The following is an 18,850-nucleotide window of genomic DNA, read 5'->3' as shown; positions in this document are numbered from 1 at the left end:
GGCAAGAAATAAATGATGACAAAAGCACCAATATTGTTATCTTCTTTTCATATATGCAAGCATGAGGTATATTTTCCTTTTTTATCTTCCCCGTGAGCTCCTTTAGGCTACAGCTAGATCTGCAAGTCACTTTCAAAAAAAGCTTATAATATATTATACTATACTCGTATATATACACTATACTATATATTTACCTTTTACCATTAAGGAGGCGCAGAACTCAGGCTTGGTTGGCCAATTTTTTCATATTGGGAAAACTATTAATTCATGTTGGAGAAAAATTAAATACAGAGAGATGCTTGGAAGAGATGCATATTAGTAAACTACTATTAGGGTATTCAGTAAGAACAGTTCAAAGGTCTTATTTCATTTAAAAAGATAAATTACAAAAAAAAATTAACTTAATAAATCACAGTGGGGGGATAATTATTTGATCCCCTGCTGAATTTGAAAGTTTGCTCACTAAATTTTATTGTAGTTTTATTTTTATGGTGTGAGAAAGAATATAAACCAAAAGCCCAGAAAAAAAAACATTATATAACCATTATAAATTGATTTGCATGTCGTTTAATAAAATAAGTATTTGGTCCCCAAGCAAAACATTACTTTTTTGACGTTTTGCATCAATGTCATGCTGTCATCCATCTATGACCAATCAGACAGCGGTGATGGATGCAATAAAGTCATCCTGCTTCCACCTCCATGTTAAAGTATGGGGGTAGCATTTTTTGGTTCATACTCAGCATTTCTCTTGTCAGTGGTGATCTTGGTGATTGTGGTCCCAACAGCCTGCAGATCATTAACAAACTCCTCCTGTGTAGTTTTGAACGAATCCAGCCACCTTTCTAATGATCATTCTCAGACCCCGTAGGGCTAGATCTTTGCACAAGCAAGACCAAGGACATTTTATATTTCTTCTATATCCAAATAATTGCACAAACAGTGATTACTCACCCAGTGTATATATTTACAAATCAAACAAATGACGTGTAAGATGTATACTTGGTCTTTTTCTTTTTGGTCTCTGCTGCTAAAATCAAGACTCTTACTCCTCCAGTGCTACAAATCCAGACTATTTTCCTCAAATTACCATAACAGACAACGGCCTGATCAATAATAATCTTCAGGGACACAAAATAATGACAATTCACGTCCAGCAACACTAATCAATAGATTAAAGGTTTTGACTATATCAACCACTAATGTGCAACCACATTAGTGTTGGACAGTATTCCTGCTATGAGACCACCTAACACTGCACTACCAGCAAGCTAATAAAAAAGATAAGCTGTTAGTTTAATTGCATGATATGCGTGACTTATTTTTTGCTCCCAATACCATTTTTTATTGGAATCGGCCTCAATAACATTGAACACACCTACTATATATTATATAAATAAATGTATGTGGTTGCGTATCTCATAACAAGAGCAAGGCACTGATCTGTGTGACCAAGTAGAGTTGAGTGCCACACTGACAGGCTATTAGTCATACGGCTTTAGCCACTCAACCCCTATCACCATAGTAATCCATACCTCAGACAACTACTGTAGACATTTCAGTTCAGTTCAGTACACTACACACGCACACATTAACACATGAACATCATACTGAGTAGAAAACATCATTACAGATGACGTGGCATGTGACTTACAACAAGGTCAATCGGCACTGACGGGTTAATAAATAAATAAATAAATAAAAATAACATGTTTAAATTGATCGGTGAAGATATCAGTCACTAGGAGTGTGAGACCAGCCACAAACCTGTGTCCTTTCAACTGTCACCTCCTTAGTTTGAAGACACATCCCCAGATCGCCCGTATTTCAGAGAACCCAGGAGAGACATTTAGGAGATTTGTGATTTGTCTGTATTGTGTATGTCAGTCATGTCAACATATCAAGCAGCATTTCCTTTGACAAACATTCAAATATTCACAAGAAACAGAGAACACTACTTAAAAAGAGATTATCACAGGATGTTGTGGAGCTTGCAGAGTTGCTTGGAAACTGAGAGCCAATCATTTTCTTTTTCACTGAGCCACAGGGGACTAGTTTCGAGTTAATTGCAGTGAATCCAATTTTTTAATTAAAATGAACATCATGACGATCTGACTGGATTGGGATTTGTTATTGCCATTTCTTTCTTTCTCCCCGTCCAATTTTCTCTCCCCTGCAGGACAGCTTGAAAGAGTCCTGTTGTTTTATTTTAATTGGGGCAGTGATGTAATTGGCCTACTCCATGCTGGTCTGTTCAATTTAGACCCTAGTGTGCGTTTGTGTGTTTTGCGTGTGCGGTTTGTGTGTGCACATGTGTACTTGTCTCGAGATGTAGTGCGTTCTTGAACAGCTTCAAGTATAAGAGATGGCGATACACAAAGCAAAGCGCACTCCATATAATAATGACACAAATCGAAAACAGATCATTTAGAACATGGGTGTAAAACAAATTCATCGGAGAACGAGCTCTAGTTACACAGCGAGAACCGGAATCTATCTTAAATGAACTAAAACACGCGTCTACAACAAGCTTGGCCAACCCGCTCAGCTAATTTCTCACATTAAATTAATTTTGTAGTTTTGCATTACAGCTATTAGTAAATGTTTCTGAAGAGAGATCTTTTCTCTGCTCTACCCATGAAAGGTCAACATGACCAAACTAAACAGAAATTACATAAAAAGGAAATACATTTATGAATCAAAAGACCATGAACAGGAAAATAGTTGATAAAAAAACAACAACCAGAGTAACAGAAGATATGGGATTCAAGTATATACATAAAACTAAAGACACAAAAGTAAATCTAACATTTTTGTAAATTCTATTGTGTTGTGTTACTAAAGTCATGTTGTGTCACTTCTGAAACACCCAATAAACATGCCCAACCCAGAAATTATTTCTATGCAAATTTACTGATGGAGAAATACAAAGCAAAGGGATGAGGCAGGGTGTTGCAGAGAGGGGAATAAAGTACCTGGAAAAAAAATTGAAGCTGCAAATTGAATCTAAAATACACTTTAAAAAATCTCTACTTTGTGCATTGGCTTAAAGTGCACACCCTGCAGAGGTGGCACAGTGATGCAGTAAATACCCATGTATTTTTCACCCCTCACAACTACTGTGCTTTTAAATAGCACAGGTTAGGAGAAGAGAGGGCAGGGAGTTTTAATAACAGAGACATCGGCGTAATCATTTCAGGGCTACTTGTTTGCCCTTTCCTTACAGTGGGGCAAAAAAGTATTTAGTCAGCCACCGATTGTGCAAGTTCCCCCACTTAAAATGATGACAGAGGTCAGTAATTTGCACCAGAGGTACACTTCAACTGTGAGAGACAGAATGTGAAAAAAAAATCCATGAATTCACATGGTAGGATTTGTAAAGAATTTATTCGTAAATCAGGGTGGAAAATAAGTATTTGGTCAATAACAAAAATACAACTCAATACTTTGTAACATAACCTTTGTTGGCAATAACAGAGGTCAAACGTTTACTATAGGTCTTTACCAGGTTTGCACACACAGTAGCTGGTATTTTGGCCCATTCCTCCATGCAGATCTTCTCAAGAGCAGTGATGTTTTGGGGCTGTCGCCGAGCAATACGGACTTTCAACTCCCGCCACAGATTTTCTATGGGGTTGAGGTCTGGAGACTGGCTAGGCCACTCCAGGACTTTCAAATGCTTCTTACGGAGCCACTCCTTTGTTGCCCGGGCGGTGTGTTTTGGATCATTGTCATGTTGGAAGACCCAGCCTCGTTTCATCTTCAAAGTTCTCACTGATGGAAGGAGGTTTTGGCTCAAAATCTCACGATACTTGGCCCCATTCATTCTGTCCTTAACACGGATCAGTCGTCCTGTCCCCTTGGCAGAAAAACAGCCCCATAGCATGATGTTTCCACCCCCATGCTTCACAGTAGGTATGGTGTTCTTGGGATGCAACTCAGTATTCTTCTTCCTCCAAACACGACGAGTTGAGTTTATACCAAAAAGTTCTACTTTGGTTTCATCTGACCACATGACATTCTCCCAATCCTCTGCTGTATCATCCATGTGCTCTCTGGCAAACTTCAGACGGGCCTGGACATGCACTGGCTTCAGCAGCGGAACACGTCTGGCACTGCGGGATTTGATTCCCTGCCGTTGTAGTGTGTTACTGATGGTGACCTTTGTTACTTTGGTCCCAGCTCTCTGCAGGTCATTCACCAGGTCCCCCCGTGTGGTTCTGGGATCTTTGCTCACCGTTCTCATGATCATTTTGACCCCACGGGATGAGATCTTGCGTGGAGCCCCAGATCGAGGGAGATTATCAGTGGTCTTGTATGTCTTCCATTTTCTGATGATTGCTCCCACAGTTGATTTTTTCACACCAAGCTGCTTGCCTATTGTAGATTCACTCTTCCCAGTCTGGTGCAGGTCTACAATTCTTTTCCTGGTGTCCTTCGAAAGCTCTTTGGTCTTGGCCATGGCGGAGTTTGGAGTCTGACTGGTTGAGGCTGTGGACAGGTGTCTTTTATACAGATGATGAGGTCAAACAGGTGCCATTCATACAGGTAACGAGTGGGGGACAGAAAAGCTTCTTACAGAAGACGTTACAGGTCTGTGAGAGCCAGGGATTTTCCTTGTTTGAGGTGACCAAATACTTATTTTCCACCCTGATTTACGAATAAATTCTTTACAAATCCTACCATGTGAATTCATGGATTTTTTTTTCACATTCTGTCTCTCACAGTTGAAGTGTACCTCTGGTGCAAATTACTGACCTCTGTCATCATTTTAAGTGGGGGAACTTGCACAATCGGTGGCTGACTAAATACTTTTTTGCCCCACTGTATATATTATGAAGACAAAATAGAGACAATGTGACATTTATCGCTCCACCTTCTCAGTGGCAATCCCCTGATTTGTGAATTCTGTGCAGGCAGAGATAGCATAGCTTTGAGCAATGACTCCCACCCGTCTAATAATATCTCTGTAATTAGCATATGCTTTGATTATAAAGGTCACTAGCTCGGCCTAACAGAACATCATATGAAGTGTACCATGGGAGGCTTGTTTAACAGTCTATTTCCATCTCTTTTAATCTTCATTCAGCTGTTTAATACCATATTTCTCTATGTTGAGTCAGAGAGTGTACTGTAAGAGACTGCTAATCTGCAAAGTATCTTTGAACTTCGTACTGTGGCCTATCTGGGAAAATGTTGAGCTGGTAACCTTGTCCTTAAGAGGGAGAACGGCTTAATTCTCTGACTCATATTTTAACAAATTTAGTTTGCCTAGTGTTGCAACTTCAATGCAGATTTTTTGTGAATTTGTGCAATGCTCCTTATGAAACAAAAACAAAAGAAAAAAAGCTCGTTTTTTAATTTGGTTTATTTTTAGCTATGGTGACTGTTTTGGCCCATTTATTTATGCATTAGATAACCCCATAGTTAAAAAAAAAAAAGTGGATCACATGGCAATAAGTCATACTGGTAAGTTATAACTGAATCTCACTACTACTTAAATAAATAATGGTAAGATTTGGAAGACATTTAAGTGTTACTGAAAACCATTCATGACTTATACATGTACTACACTAAAACATATCATGATGGGTTGAGTGGTAGCTTTACATTCGTGTTCCATTCTGCATGTGCGAGGAAATGTTAAACTTGTTTTTCATGTTCCTTTCTATCTAAGCTGATTCAGCAAAGATCAAACACAGAAGAACGAGACAGTCTGAATAAAACTTATGCTGGTTGCAGATCAGTAAAGTTGGCACATTCACCACACAGTCTGCCTATAGATGGTGCTCTGCTTGAGCTAGCAGGCTATTTTAAGTCTCCTCTAGCAAATACACTAACAAACAGAGAGGGGAGCCCCCGTGGGAGACCATTGTAAACAAGTGGGTGTGATGCAGTGAGTGCAATCCTACTTTTTGTTTTAGAAAAAAATTATGCTCCTTTCATCTGAGACAAACAAGTAGATGAACCAGCGCCTACGCTCACACACACCGCACGTTAATTACCACACTCATTTACAATGTTTAATCTGTGCGCAAACTGAAAATACAATAAACAAACAAAGGGCAAACCAAGATTTTCCTGTTGTTTTGTTTGTTTATACGGGGAAACATTTAGCAGCGAATTCTCATCCGCAGAAAATTGGTCTGCACAACATCGTCCTGGTTTTGCCTTCTTCCATCAGTTCCACAAGATATTTCTGGCTTAATGATCTGGGTTACGTACAATAAAGGAATCTATTAAATTATCTGGGTTATGGACATCTCTGTAAAATTAAGAGTGAAAGAAAAAAATTGTGTATTCAGATGTGAGACCAAGTACAACTGAAGCCCAGCGACTGATCAAACATTTAAATCTCTGTCTGGGTCAGCAGTCCTTAAGAGATTTTAAGGAAAATGTAACTGTTAATTATTCCACTCATTTAAAAAAAAAAGAAAGAAAAAAAAAGGCCGCAGTGCTCTGAGAGGATATGCTAAAATGTATCAGACACATCCAAAATTACAGCCTCATTTTAATGGTGAAAATACTGTTTTCATTTCAAAATGAGGTCCCACTAGTACGCACAAGCCCATCAAGCCTGGTCACCTGAGCTCCCTCCATTTATTATCAAAGCACACAGCACATTTGAACCTGAGGGAAATATGATGCCTGACAGCGCTTTTGTTGAGCCAGAAAAAACTAGCTGAAGTTTCACAATTACTGGTGACCAGGCAAAAACTATGTAAATAAATATATAAATAAAATCTCTCTTAGGGATCAGATCGCAACACTACACCCACTAGACGCTATAGATCGCTCTGTGGTTGCGGTCAACAAGGTAGTTCAAGGTGTGGGATGGTCTGACCATCACAATAAAAATATTCAGTCACTCATAATATTCTAACATGGAGCGTGAGTGCTAGTCATCAGATAATCTCTTCACATCAATTCATTAAAGCAGTGCCAATCATTTAATTACATAATACTCTTTACGCAAAGGGGGATTTTTGTTCAAGGGTGCACAAAAGTAAAATCCCACACTGCATTCTTGCATTTGCACGAAGAAGTTTGCAAAACTGTACAATTTCAAACATTTTAAGCTTTTCTGGAGTTCTTCTTTTTATCAGATGCTTTTTCTTTTTCCTTTAGTTGTGACTTAGAATTCTGCTATTGTTAGAAAAAAGGGTGAAACAAGGTTTCAGAAGAGCACTGATAGTGTGATGCTACATTTGAATTCTACACTGTTGCAAAGCATGGTTAAAATTTGTTTTTATTACTCGTGTGACAGGGCCATGGACACACAGGTTTGTTGTTTCCATTCTCAAGCTTTGATCAAACTGTTGTTAGAGAAGATGAAACGAGTCACAAAGAGCAGCTTCCACATCTGCAGGGAAGTCCCCTTTACCCAGTATAAAGAAACAGGAAAAAGGAAAAGAAAAGCAGAGGAGGACTCAGACATAAATGACACAATATTTCATTCAAACTGTCATAACCTTGCAACATCCTATCTGAAAAAGAAAATACTAGGGCAGTAGGACAGATATAGCACAAAAAACACCTCTTTAGTCCGAGTCATAATAAACAACAAAGCAGCTATATTTGGACATTAAAAGGGCTCCTGGCTTAACGCTTCAGTGATTTTAAAGGGTAATTTGTGAAGTCAAGAGACACCTCCACATTCCTACAAGTCAGTAGAGACATTTTTCTATTATTTTATTGCCAATATAAACAGGAATAAATGGCAACTCCATAATCTTAAGTTTGATATTTGACATTTTATTTGTTCTGGTTCTCTTGCCACAACCTACGTCAAGGTTTGGAGGTAATAAAGTTAAATAAAATGTATCCATTCTAAAAAGAAAGATTAAAATGCTACTTTACTAGCAAGTTGAAATATATTAAATGGTTTTCATGGGGGGAAAAAATTGATTAATTCAGTAAAATGTTACATCTGTTACATCTGATGTATAAGAACTCGATGGCAGACTCCTCATGGCAGAGGATGTTTTTTATAATCTTGTAATTAAACTAGAAGCATAAGGAAGTGTGCTCACACCCGCATTCACCCAGGCAGACACTCAAACAGGGCTTCATTATCATAACTAACCCCCTCCTGTGTTAGTTTAGACGGCGAGAGAGGGATCTCTGACACGTCTGACAACTACACTCTGAATTTAACAGATATTAGAGATGACCTCCGGCTCGTCTTCCTCAATACACAATCCACATTTCCTGATTTTAAAAGAAACATCTCCCTTTTGTTGTTAAGAAGAAAAAAGGAAACATTCTCCTCCCCAATATGTGCAGTTCTCCCCTTTGTTCACCTTCTTGTTCACCCACTCCTGAATAGCAATTAAATTAATTCTCTTCTTTTCCTAGCTGTGTTCTGTGAGGACTTTTGTGTTACAGGGGATGGGGGAGGAGTGACACATCTAATCTAGCACAGCTTCGTATCTAGTGGAAACTTATGAAATGAGAGGAAGGGGGATCTTTATCAGTGTGGAATTAGTGCTTCTCTGTGCTCCGTTCAGGAAGTGTATGGAGCAATTCTATTACAGAGAGAGGGAGCCTTCAAAGCGGCCAGCGCAGCCAGAGGACACCTTGGAAGGAAAGAGGACCATGTTGAGGAACAGGATAGAACCCTGCTGAACCAGCACTCTGCAGAGAGAGAGATCACAATCAGGCATTTGCAAAGGGCCTGCACAATTACCTCCTAAATAAAGGTCATTTTACATCACTCCAACACTTGTATGGGAGAGAAAAATGTAGTTATTACCAAAGCAAATTGAAACTGGAATGTATTTTTGGATTTACCTATGAATTTATGAGTAGAAACGGCACTGTGGGACACAGAGGACAGGCATGCATCCAGATAACTGGTGGCTCTTAGTTAAGGAGTACTAGTCAGACTTCCACAGCATTTCTTTTACAGATAATGTTCATCTCTGATAAATATTTACATAAATATATAATATTTCCATCCATCTATATTCTCAACTGCTTATTGTAGGGTGCTGAAGCTGATCCCAGCTGGCCTGTCTGTGCAATGTGTGTCTGTAGAGGTACCCCCATTAAAGCAGTTTTGTCACCACTTTGCTGATCACTGGGATGTCCTCCACTGAGCCCAGTCTCACTGCCCGTACCTTCTGCCAGTTTTACTTGTTTTATCTCTTCTAGCATAGTCCCCTGTACTTTCAATTACTGTTCCTCTGTTTCACAAATGAGGCAAAACAGCATGGATCCAGGTGATGAGGTTTGTTTAACAACATGATCGCACCCTTCTCCTTAATGTAGCACCTATTCAAAATTGCAATCATATTTATCCTCATCTCAGTCTTTGCAGGTGGGTCTAGCATTGATTTGATCAGCTGAGATAGCAGAACCTGTTTATAAGGGAGAGTTGCCAATGGTAGATTTAGTAAATCAAATTTGTGAAGCTTATTAATATTCAACAAAGTAATTAAACTTATAGTCAGGGACAACATTCTACCTATGTTAAATAGGTAAAGGAGTCAAAGATACTGTGATTTAAAAAAAAGATTCCTACAGATGCATGGAGACCATTTGCTGAAATGCAAATCAGTCACACTTGTGATCCACTTAGCGAAGATACATAGAGTGGACTTTATAAAGATGGAATAGATATATAAGGCATAATACCAATTTATCTGCAGACATGCATAAAAGAATGATGCTAATTTATTGCAAAGGGAACTTGATGACAACAATAAGAAACGTTTTTGAGTTCGCAAGAATAAGACTTCTTGCTTTTTCCTTACATTCTCCTTTGGCCTGATGAAAGCCAATAGGCAGGAAATAAGCATTTAATCTGACAGAGCACAGACATACTACAATGTTTCTGAAGTGTATATGTCTCAGCAAATGTTTGAGTTCATGCACCGGTGCTGCACATTTTACATGATACATTTCACGTCTTGTCATACATCACATTCTTTTAATTTCCAGAACATCGTCCTTTTAGTTGGGCTTTGGTGTATTCTCATTTCAAGACAGAGAATTGGTTATATAGATAATGTTTCTTTGACAGGGACATCATTGGCTTAACACATATGCACCATTAACAGTGCATTATCCTGACAGCTTCGCAGCCACCAAACTCCGTATCACTGAACACGTTACCAGGTTCACACCAGGGACTGAGGGGCAACTGAAGAGGGCCAGCAGGGGCTCTAAAGTTACTGAGGACTCACATTGTGGTTTAAATGATCTGGCCCTGCGGAAATGTAGAAATTTACTCATGGCAGTAATTGTACCTCACAGCTGGAATTAGAGCAGATACAGAAAAACGGTGTGAAGGAGGGAGAGTATTTTCTAGTATGTCAGGATTATGTAGAAGTGGATGGCTAAAGTAAGATATCCATGCTCATGAGCTGCACATAAAATTATAATTCTTATACACTAAAAGTAAAGATGCCCAATTTATCTCTGCACCCTAAAAAGCATGATTCACCTCCCCAACAACAAAGGCTGGCATCAACAAAGATTGCAGTGAAAAAGATTTTCACAGACCTGTCTTGATGCATTCTCAATCATCCAGGTAAGTAAATCTCCAAAAGTTGATTCTGTTCATCTGGACGTAGCGTTTTCAGTGGCAGAAAAGTTTCGTCACTCATCCAAGTGACTTCTTCAGTCTCAGCTGACTGCAGGTTTCCCCAATCTTATAAACAGTACATCTGCATAATGACTAAAACCAGCCCACTGAAGGAACAATGGGCTGGGAGGTCAGTTCCTTCATCATTATTATGAACGCTCCAGCAAATTCACCCCAAGACCAGACTGTGCAATGTTCAGAAAAATGCAAAAAACGTACAACTGTAGAAACTGCTACATCCCAGAATCTACAGATGCCAGATGTTAAATGTTGAACTTCAAGACAGTATAATTAGAAAAAGACTGAACAAGTATGGCTTATATGGAAGACTTTCCAAGAGAAAGCCTTTTCTCTCCAAATACAACATGGCAGCATGGCTTAGGTTTGCAAAGTTGCATCGGAACAAACCACGAAACCTTTGGAGTAATGTCCTATGGATATACAAGACAAAAGTGGAGATGTTTGACTATATTGCATAGTGTGACTTTTGGAGAAAACCAAATACAGCATATCAGCACAAACTGTCAACCATAGTAGTGGAAGCGTGATGATTTGGGTTTATTTGGCAGCCAGAGGAACTGGAACACCTCACAGTACTTGAGTCAACCATGAACTCCTCTGTATACCAAAGAATGCTAGAGTCAAATCTGAGACAAAAGTTTGGCTTAAATTGGGTTGCACAACAGGACAAGGGTTCCAAGTAGACCAGCAATCCATAATAGAATTGCTAAAACAGAAAATAATCAAGGTGTTGCACATATTCAATCCAGGCCTGAATATGATTGAAAATAAGTTATGGTAAGTGACTACTGCTAAACAATACTCCATCAGCCTTTTACGGCTAAGGGGTAAAAACTTTAAAAAAAATAAATGTTAGCACATGTCTGACATACTCATTTAATCTATCAATTTCTGCATACCACAATGGACACCATGCAGCCAATAAAAGCGGAGCTACATCTCAATCTACTTTATCACTGTATCAGTGCATAGTCAGCAATTATCTATAATTCAATACTAGTGACTGTAAGTAAATGCAGTTCATTAAAACATTCAGCTGTTTGAAGGTAGCGGACACATGTGAAAAGTGCTGTGTCAGGATCCAGTTCCTTATGTACCAAATTCCAATCTTACTTTTAATAAATCATGTTCAAATGACATTATGTTGCTATAAAATGGCATCAATATAGATCAGCATTAATAGATAAGATGGCACTTGCATGTTACATCGGTTTTACAATGGATTGTTATCAACAGCTAAAAGACTAGCTACATTTTAAAAATACAGATTTCTTTATTCGTCTGGCACAAAACGAGGAATGTTTATCTACAAAAATGAAATGCACTGACACAAAAATATAGTGTAGTCAAGTCTTGTTATTGGGAAAGTTGTTTAAAAAAAACACTGGTATCAGCCCAGAACTTCAAAATCTCTGCATCCCTGAAAACAACCCTATTCAATATATCTGACTTGTCAGTTATAACTTGTCAGTATGTTGCTATTTGGGTCATTCAAACTCCAAAAACTTAGTCATGACTCTCTGAACTGAATGCAATCTGAAATGGAAAAGATACATAAATAATATACATTTTGTTCTGGACAACCATCTAAGATACAGTAGGTGATCATCTTATCGTCAGAAGCTCTAAAAACAGAGGTATTTTGTTTCTATCTAAGCCAACTTAAACCCAAGAGTGGTCATAAATAGAGGGCATTCATGCATGATGTAGAGAGGACTACAACCCTCATGCCTTAATCATTCTAGGGCACAATGCAAAATCAACAGTTTTCAAACACAAAATGTGTCCGTGTGAAAGATACTACTTTAGGGATTCATTAAAAGACATGCAATACAGTGTGCAAAGAAAGCTTGCTTTTCCCTTCTGATGTAAACGTAAGGGAAATGCACTCACCAGTCACTTTGTTAGGTACTCATTAATGCAAGTATTTCATTTATACTTCAATGCATTTCAAAATGTAGACAAGATCCTTCGCGGAAGTTCAAACTGAGCATCAAAATGAGGAGGAAAGGTGATTTAAGTGGCTTCAAACATGGCATGGATGCTTGTGCCAGACAGCTAGACTGAGCATTCCAGAAACTGCTGCTACATGGGATATTTCCACACATCCATCTCTACAGTTTACAGAGAATGGTCTAAAAAAGAAAATCTCCAGTGAGCTGCAGTTCTCTGGGTAAAAATGCCCCGTTGAAGACAGAGGTCAGGGGAAAATGGCCAAACTGCTTTGAGCTGATAAGGCAACAGTAACCCAAATAAACACTTACTCCAGCAAAGGTATGCAGAATAGCATCTCTTAACATCACACTGAAACTTGAAGCAAATAATCTACAGCAGCAGAAGACCACACTGTCACCAGCAACTGTGTTGTTGGTGCCCATGTTTATCTCTTTATGCCACAGTAACATATCTTCCAGCTGCAAACAGAATAATGCAATAATGGACCATTTCATAAAGCTCAAATCATCTTAAACTAGTTTCTTAAACTTGACAATGAGTTCGCTACAATCACCAGCCACCAGATCTCAACTGAACGGAGCACCTTTTGGATGTGGGGGAACCGGTGATTTGCATGCGTATGTATGTATGTGGAGCTGAAAAATCTGCAGCAACTGTGTGATGCTGTTCATGTTAATATAAACCAAAATCCCAACAATTTAGTATGTTCTTTCTGAAATCACACACACACCTAAAATTAAAGTTAAAAAGTATACACTTCAGTTTCTCCTTGATTGTTTAGTTGTTTTGATTTAAAATCTACTGTGGTGTCATTGCTGAAATACTTTTGGGTCTAACTGTACAAAACCCACAGATCAGCTTGTATGTATGACTTATCTAGTCATTTTCTGCTGCACAACCATCTTCGTATGAATACGATTATGATATCAGAAAATGTACTTACTAAGCAAGGACGTAACAAAAATGCTAGTTGCAGGCATTATGATGGCAGACGTCATCACAAAATATAAATTCATTACATGCGTTTAAACAGTAAGAAGAAGAAGAAATTAAACATAATATCATTTAACATATATACATTTCCAAGCTGTGGCCAAACAGACCATTTTAAACATCAATAATGAAAGATTTCAGTAGAGCACTCATATATCATATCCATGATTTTATTACAGTTTTACTGTAAGAAAGAACTTTGATACTGCTCCTGGTTGATTTGTGATGAATTATCATTATTATGGTCTGATAAGATTTCATAGAATCCATTCAATGGACGAATATATAAGAGAAACATCAGATGATGTTTCAGCCATTATCCACGATTTAGAGTTGGAACGGAGACATAGACTGAAGTGAAGTGATTACGAAAACTGAAAACCAGTAATTATAAAAATAGTACCTCTTTAATGTATACTTGAAATAAGTCAGATTTTCTCTCCTTTTAGTGCATTTTAATGTCTTTTTTTATTGGGGGGGGGGGGTGATGATTGTGGGAACAACTTAGTGTATGGCTCACTCCTATTCAAAAGGATAATGGCAAGTCATTGTAATAGTGGCAATAAAAGTATGGCTGTGCCTTTAGAAAGATGAGAGACGTACAATGAGCGAGAGAACAAGTGTGTGCAGACAGATGATTGACTGTTGATACTGGATGAGGGAGTGTTTATTGATGGTGGGACGGAGAAGTTTTCTTTGCACAAACCACATGACCCTCCTACACATAATGCATCCACGGAGGAGCGCAGCACAAGTTCGCATTCAATGCAATATAAAAAGCAGACATTAAAAGATCTCTACACAAAGGCACATGTATAGATATGCATGCATACGTATGTGTACACCCAAACTGACAAACACAATTTCCATATTTACTGTTGGGTGAGAAAAGGAAATGGGGGGAGGGCAAAAAAACTCATAAATAAATGACAATGCACAGCTTGCCCTGGAAATAGAAGCATAATTTTGTGTTTGTATTATATTCAGGCGGGCAAAATTTAATCTCCCTTTTAATACCCTCTATTGTATAAACAGGAGAGAGGTTGCTGAAATATAAATATTAGGAATGTAACCTTATGAAAATCGATTTGGCATTGAAAAATATTATCTTTTCCTGGTTGTTTATTAATGCAACTCCAGGCATGTAGCCGCTATCAATGAGAAAATCCCTGTTTTATTTTTATGTTGTATAGGAGAGAAAGAAAGCAAAGGCTGGAGCCAAATGTAATATAAAGTTACTTCACATAAATCCAGTGAAAACAACTACAGCATTGTTTTTGAATAGATTGTGATCGAAGTGCACATATAACATAAATAAGCCCTTATCTTAACCAAGAGGAATACGGCCAACTTGCAGAGAGAGGGAAAAAAGTATCCTACATACTGAAATGCTTTATTAAAATAATAGATAAAAGGTATCACTTTACTGCCTTATGAGATGAAGAAATTATATTACAAGCCAAAAAATTTGATTTTTATTAAATCTGAACCAAGAGGACGGCATGCCACTAATGTGAAGTCAAAGTTAGTAACACGGCAGCAGCAGTTTTTTGTTGTTTTGTTTTTTTTTGGCTACATATCAAGAGCTCTGCAGAGGGTTGTTAAAAATTTGATCTGATCTGCTGTTATATCATACTGTAAATGGTTGAGCCACAGAAACCAAACAATTCTGCCAGCAGACTAATCACTTGGGCTGGTAAACCAATCCTCCATGGACATGCACCGCAAGTATGAAAGTGTGTCTGCAGCCCCGATTATTTATTCATTTTGTTTGATTCAGGATGATGTTCCTCCCTTGAATTACAGTTTTCCTATCTGGCAGGAGCGCTGGCACTATGCCCTCTGTTTAAGATATCAAAGATTTGTGGCATCTCGTTGCCTTGTGTTGGCTCGCCAGGGGAGTTTCACTAAACATGAAATGGATAAAGCCACAGTGATGTACTGTAGGGGAAAAAGGGAGCAAAGAGAGAGAGAGAGAGAGAGAGAGAGAGAGAGAGAGAGGAAGACAAGAGGGGAGGAGGGATAGAAAAATGAAAAGATGTAATGGTGTTCTTCTGTTTCAGGGAGAGAAGAGCTGTTGCTGCCTCCGGAAGCTGCTGCCTTTCCTAGGATGGAAGAGCAAGTTGGTCTCAGGAGAGCAAGTCTGTGGGAACGATGAGTTTAAAATATCACTGGAGAGGATTGGTTGAGCCTGTGTGTTTCTGTAGTCTGTGTATATTAGATACTGCAGATTAATTAATTTTCCAGCTTTGGTTTCCTCTATTCATTATGAAGTGCAACACAAACAGAGCAGATAAATTTAAGAAAGTACATGCCATTAATTATGGACGGCCTTTTTAGACTTTATTCTCCACTTAATTTTAGTTCAGCTAGGGAGGTGTAAACACACAGGAAGGATGTTCTAGGAAGCAGATACACAGTTACATACAGAGATAATTTTTGTGGCAGGCGTATTTTCAGACGTGGAAGCAATTCACTAAATCTTATGAAGTTCCCACGAGTAGGTCAAGAGCAATCATTCCTTAGATGGAACAGCTAAATGATGTCTTCAGCCATGTGTAAAGACCCTTTTAATATCGGGATATAAGCAGCTCTTAAAGACATGGAGACGATGTCAACACAAATGCAATTTCCACTGCATAGGCATGAAGCAGCCAGACTGTCTGTCCGACCTGCTTTTAAGACAACTTATTCCAGAAAAACTGCTCAATATAGGATAGACGTCATGCTGAAAGTCAATATATTTTAGTTTAAAACTAGAGCTGTAGCTAACAGCTATTTTTATTAATTATTTAATGTTCATCAGAACTTTAGAAATCTGACAATGATTTGTTGAAATCAGTGTCAGACTTAATGGAATCAAAGAATATTTGGCATTTTTCCCCATTTGCTTAAATTAAAATAGTAAAATTCTGTGTTGATACCTTTAAATAAAAAATTTGTGAGATGACACTCCTTACCACAGCACCACCATGACCCCACCATTATGGTAAATATAATGTAAATATAACCCTGTTTTCACATCCAAATGTCAAAGTAAGACTGGTTCCCCGCATTCACCTAAATTCAGTGCATTTCTTTTAGAAGAAATTTTTAAAAAAAAATGTAATAAAACTTAGTCGAAAATGAAACCAACTTGGCACTGCTTTCACATTCACACTGTGCAATATTCCTATATATACATAATTTCCCCTGCGGATCACTAAAATATTCTAAATCTGATTCTGATTCCAATTATTTAAAACAGGGGATGAAGGGGATGAAATATCTTTTATCTTTCAATATATCTTTTATCCAATAAGTTTACTTTTAAATTTTCCTGAAGCCTTGATTGGTCACCATGTTTAGTGATACAGATCTAAGGTCAAATGGTATGCCATGACCGTTGCATGTTTTTTCTTGCTCTTTATGAATTCATCATACCACAGTAAATGGGGTGTTTTCAAGCTGTTCAATAAGTGTTGCTTTTCCTGTACTGATACAACACTCTTTGTGCATAATGTGTTCTTGACCTGTTCTTGATTAAAATGAAAGCTACTTTCTGCTGCTCCCTTATCACCACAGTCAGTAGCTCACTAGCTTTAGCAGATATTTTGTCAAATGACTACGGAAGAGGATTAGGGTCAATAATCCTCTTAATCCTACAGATTCTTCTTTTTCAGAATTCTGAGAAAAAAGTCAAAATTCTGAGATTAAAATTCTGAGATTAAAGTCAGAATTCTGACTTTCTTCTCAGAATTCTGACTTTTTTCAGAGAATTCTGGAAAAGAAGAAATAAAAAGACTTGCCCACTGTTTTTTCCCCAGTGGCCCAAATCCTGAACCTACCTAGCACACCCCAAAAAGGATTTGTGTGTCCAGCATTAGTCAAGCCAACAACCTTTGGTTTGCCAGGCAGTTGTGTAAACCAAAACATTTTAGAGCTACTGAACGTGGTTAACATGACTTGATCTAAATCTAAAATATTTTCAAAACAATGGTTGGTGACCAGCCTAAAAGGACAAGCCATTTGCCCTCTGCTGTGTCAGGGATTTTTTGCAGTACACCAGTCAGTTATAGGATTATTAACAGCTGCCTAATATTGTGTTGGTTCCCTTTTTGCACCAAAACAGCCCTGACCCGTAGAGGCATAGACTCTACTAGACCACCAAAGGTGTTCTGGTTTCTGACACCAAGAAGCAACAGATCTTTTAATTCCTCTTATGAGAAGGGGCCTCCATGGATCAAACATGTTTATCCAGCACATCTCACAGATGCTCAATTGGACTGAGATCTAGGGGACACCCCAAACTCAAGGCTATGCTCCTCAAATAATTCCTGAACCATTTTTATTTTGTGGCAGGGTGCATCATCCTACTTAAAGGGGAATACAGTTTCTGTGAAAGTAAACAAGTACATGATGCACACACATCCAGCCATCCATCTGACGTAAAAGAAAACATGATTCATCAGACCTGGCCACCTTCAACTGTACTGTGGTCCAGCTCTGCTGCTCGAATGCCCATTGTTGGTGCTTTTGACAGTGGAGAGGCGTCAGCATGGGCACAGTGATTGGTCTGCAGTTTTGCAATACCATGTTCATCAATGACCCTTGGCCACCCAGCTGGTTCACCATTGTTCCTTCCTTTCCTGACTTTTATATAGATACAGTGGTTTGCAAAAGTATTCTGCCCCCTTGAACTTTTCCACATTTTGTCACATTACAGCCACAAACATGAATCAATGTTATTGGAATTCCACGTGACAGACCAATACAAAGTGGTGTACACGTGAGAAGTAGAACAAAAATCATACATGATTCCAAACATTTTTACAAATAAATAACTGAAAAGTGGGGTGTGCGTAATTATTCAGCCCCCTTTGGTCTGAGTGCAGTCAGTTTCCCATAGACATTGCCTGATGAGTGCTAATGACTAAATAGAGTGCACCAGTGTGTAATCTAAAGTCAGTACAAATACAGCTGCTCTGTGACAGCCTCAGAGGTTGTCTAAGAGAATATTGGGAGCAACAACACCACGAAGTCCAAAGAACACACCAGACAGGTCAGGGATAAAGTTATTGAGAAATTTAAAGCAGGCTTAGGCTACAAAAAGATTTCCCAAGCCTTGAACATCCCACGGAGCACTGTTCAAGCAATCATTCAGAAATGTAAGGAGTATGGCACAACTGTAAACCTACCAAGACAAGGCCGTCCACCTAAACTCACAGGCCGAACAAGGAGAGCGCTGATCAGAAATGCAGTCAAGAGGCCCATGGTGACTCTGGACGAGCTGCAGAGATCTACAGCTCA

General features: G+C 38.5%; 2 long non-coding RNA genes across 7 annotated transcripts in view; both read right to left on the bottom strand.

Moving 5' to 3' along the window:
- The window catches only part of LOC146525769 (uncharacterized), a 170,230-nt gene that overhangs the window by 47,786 nt on the left and 103,594 nt on the right, over positions 1–18,850 (bottom strand). The gene's annotated exons all lie outside the window — the stretch shown is intronic.
- LOC146525770 (uncharacterized) lies at positions 262–17,801 on the bottom strand. Its single transcript, XR_014874148.1, has 2 exons — positions 4,826–17,801; positions 262–3,219 (listed from the first exon to the last, which is right to left on the bottom strand). It is a non-coding gene; the product is annotated as an uncharacterized LOC146525770 (long non-coding RNA).

Source organism: Neolamprologus multifasciatus, chromosome 1 (genome assembly GCF_963576455.1).
Source record: "Neolamprologus multifasciatus chromosome 1, fNeoMul1.2, whole genome shotgun sequence".
Taxonomy (NCBI): domain Eukaryota; kingdom Metazoa; phylum Chordata; class Actinopteri; order Cichliformes; family Cichlidae; genus Neolamprologus; species Neolamprologus multifasciatus.
Note: the sequence above shows the minus strand (reverse complement) of the source record. Positions and strands in the feature narration are given on the sequence as shown.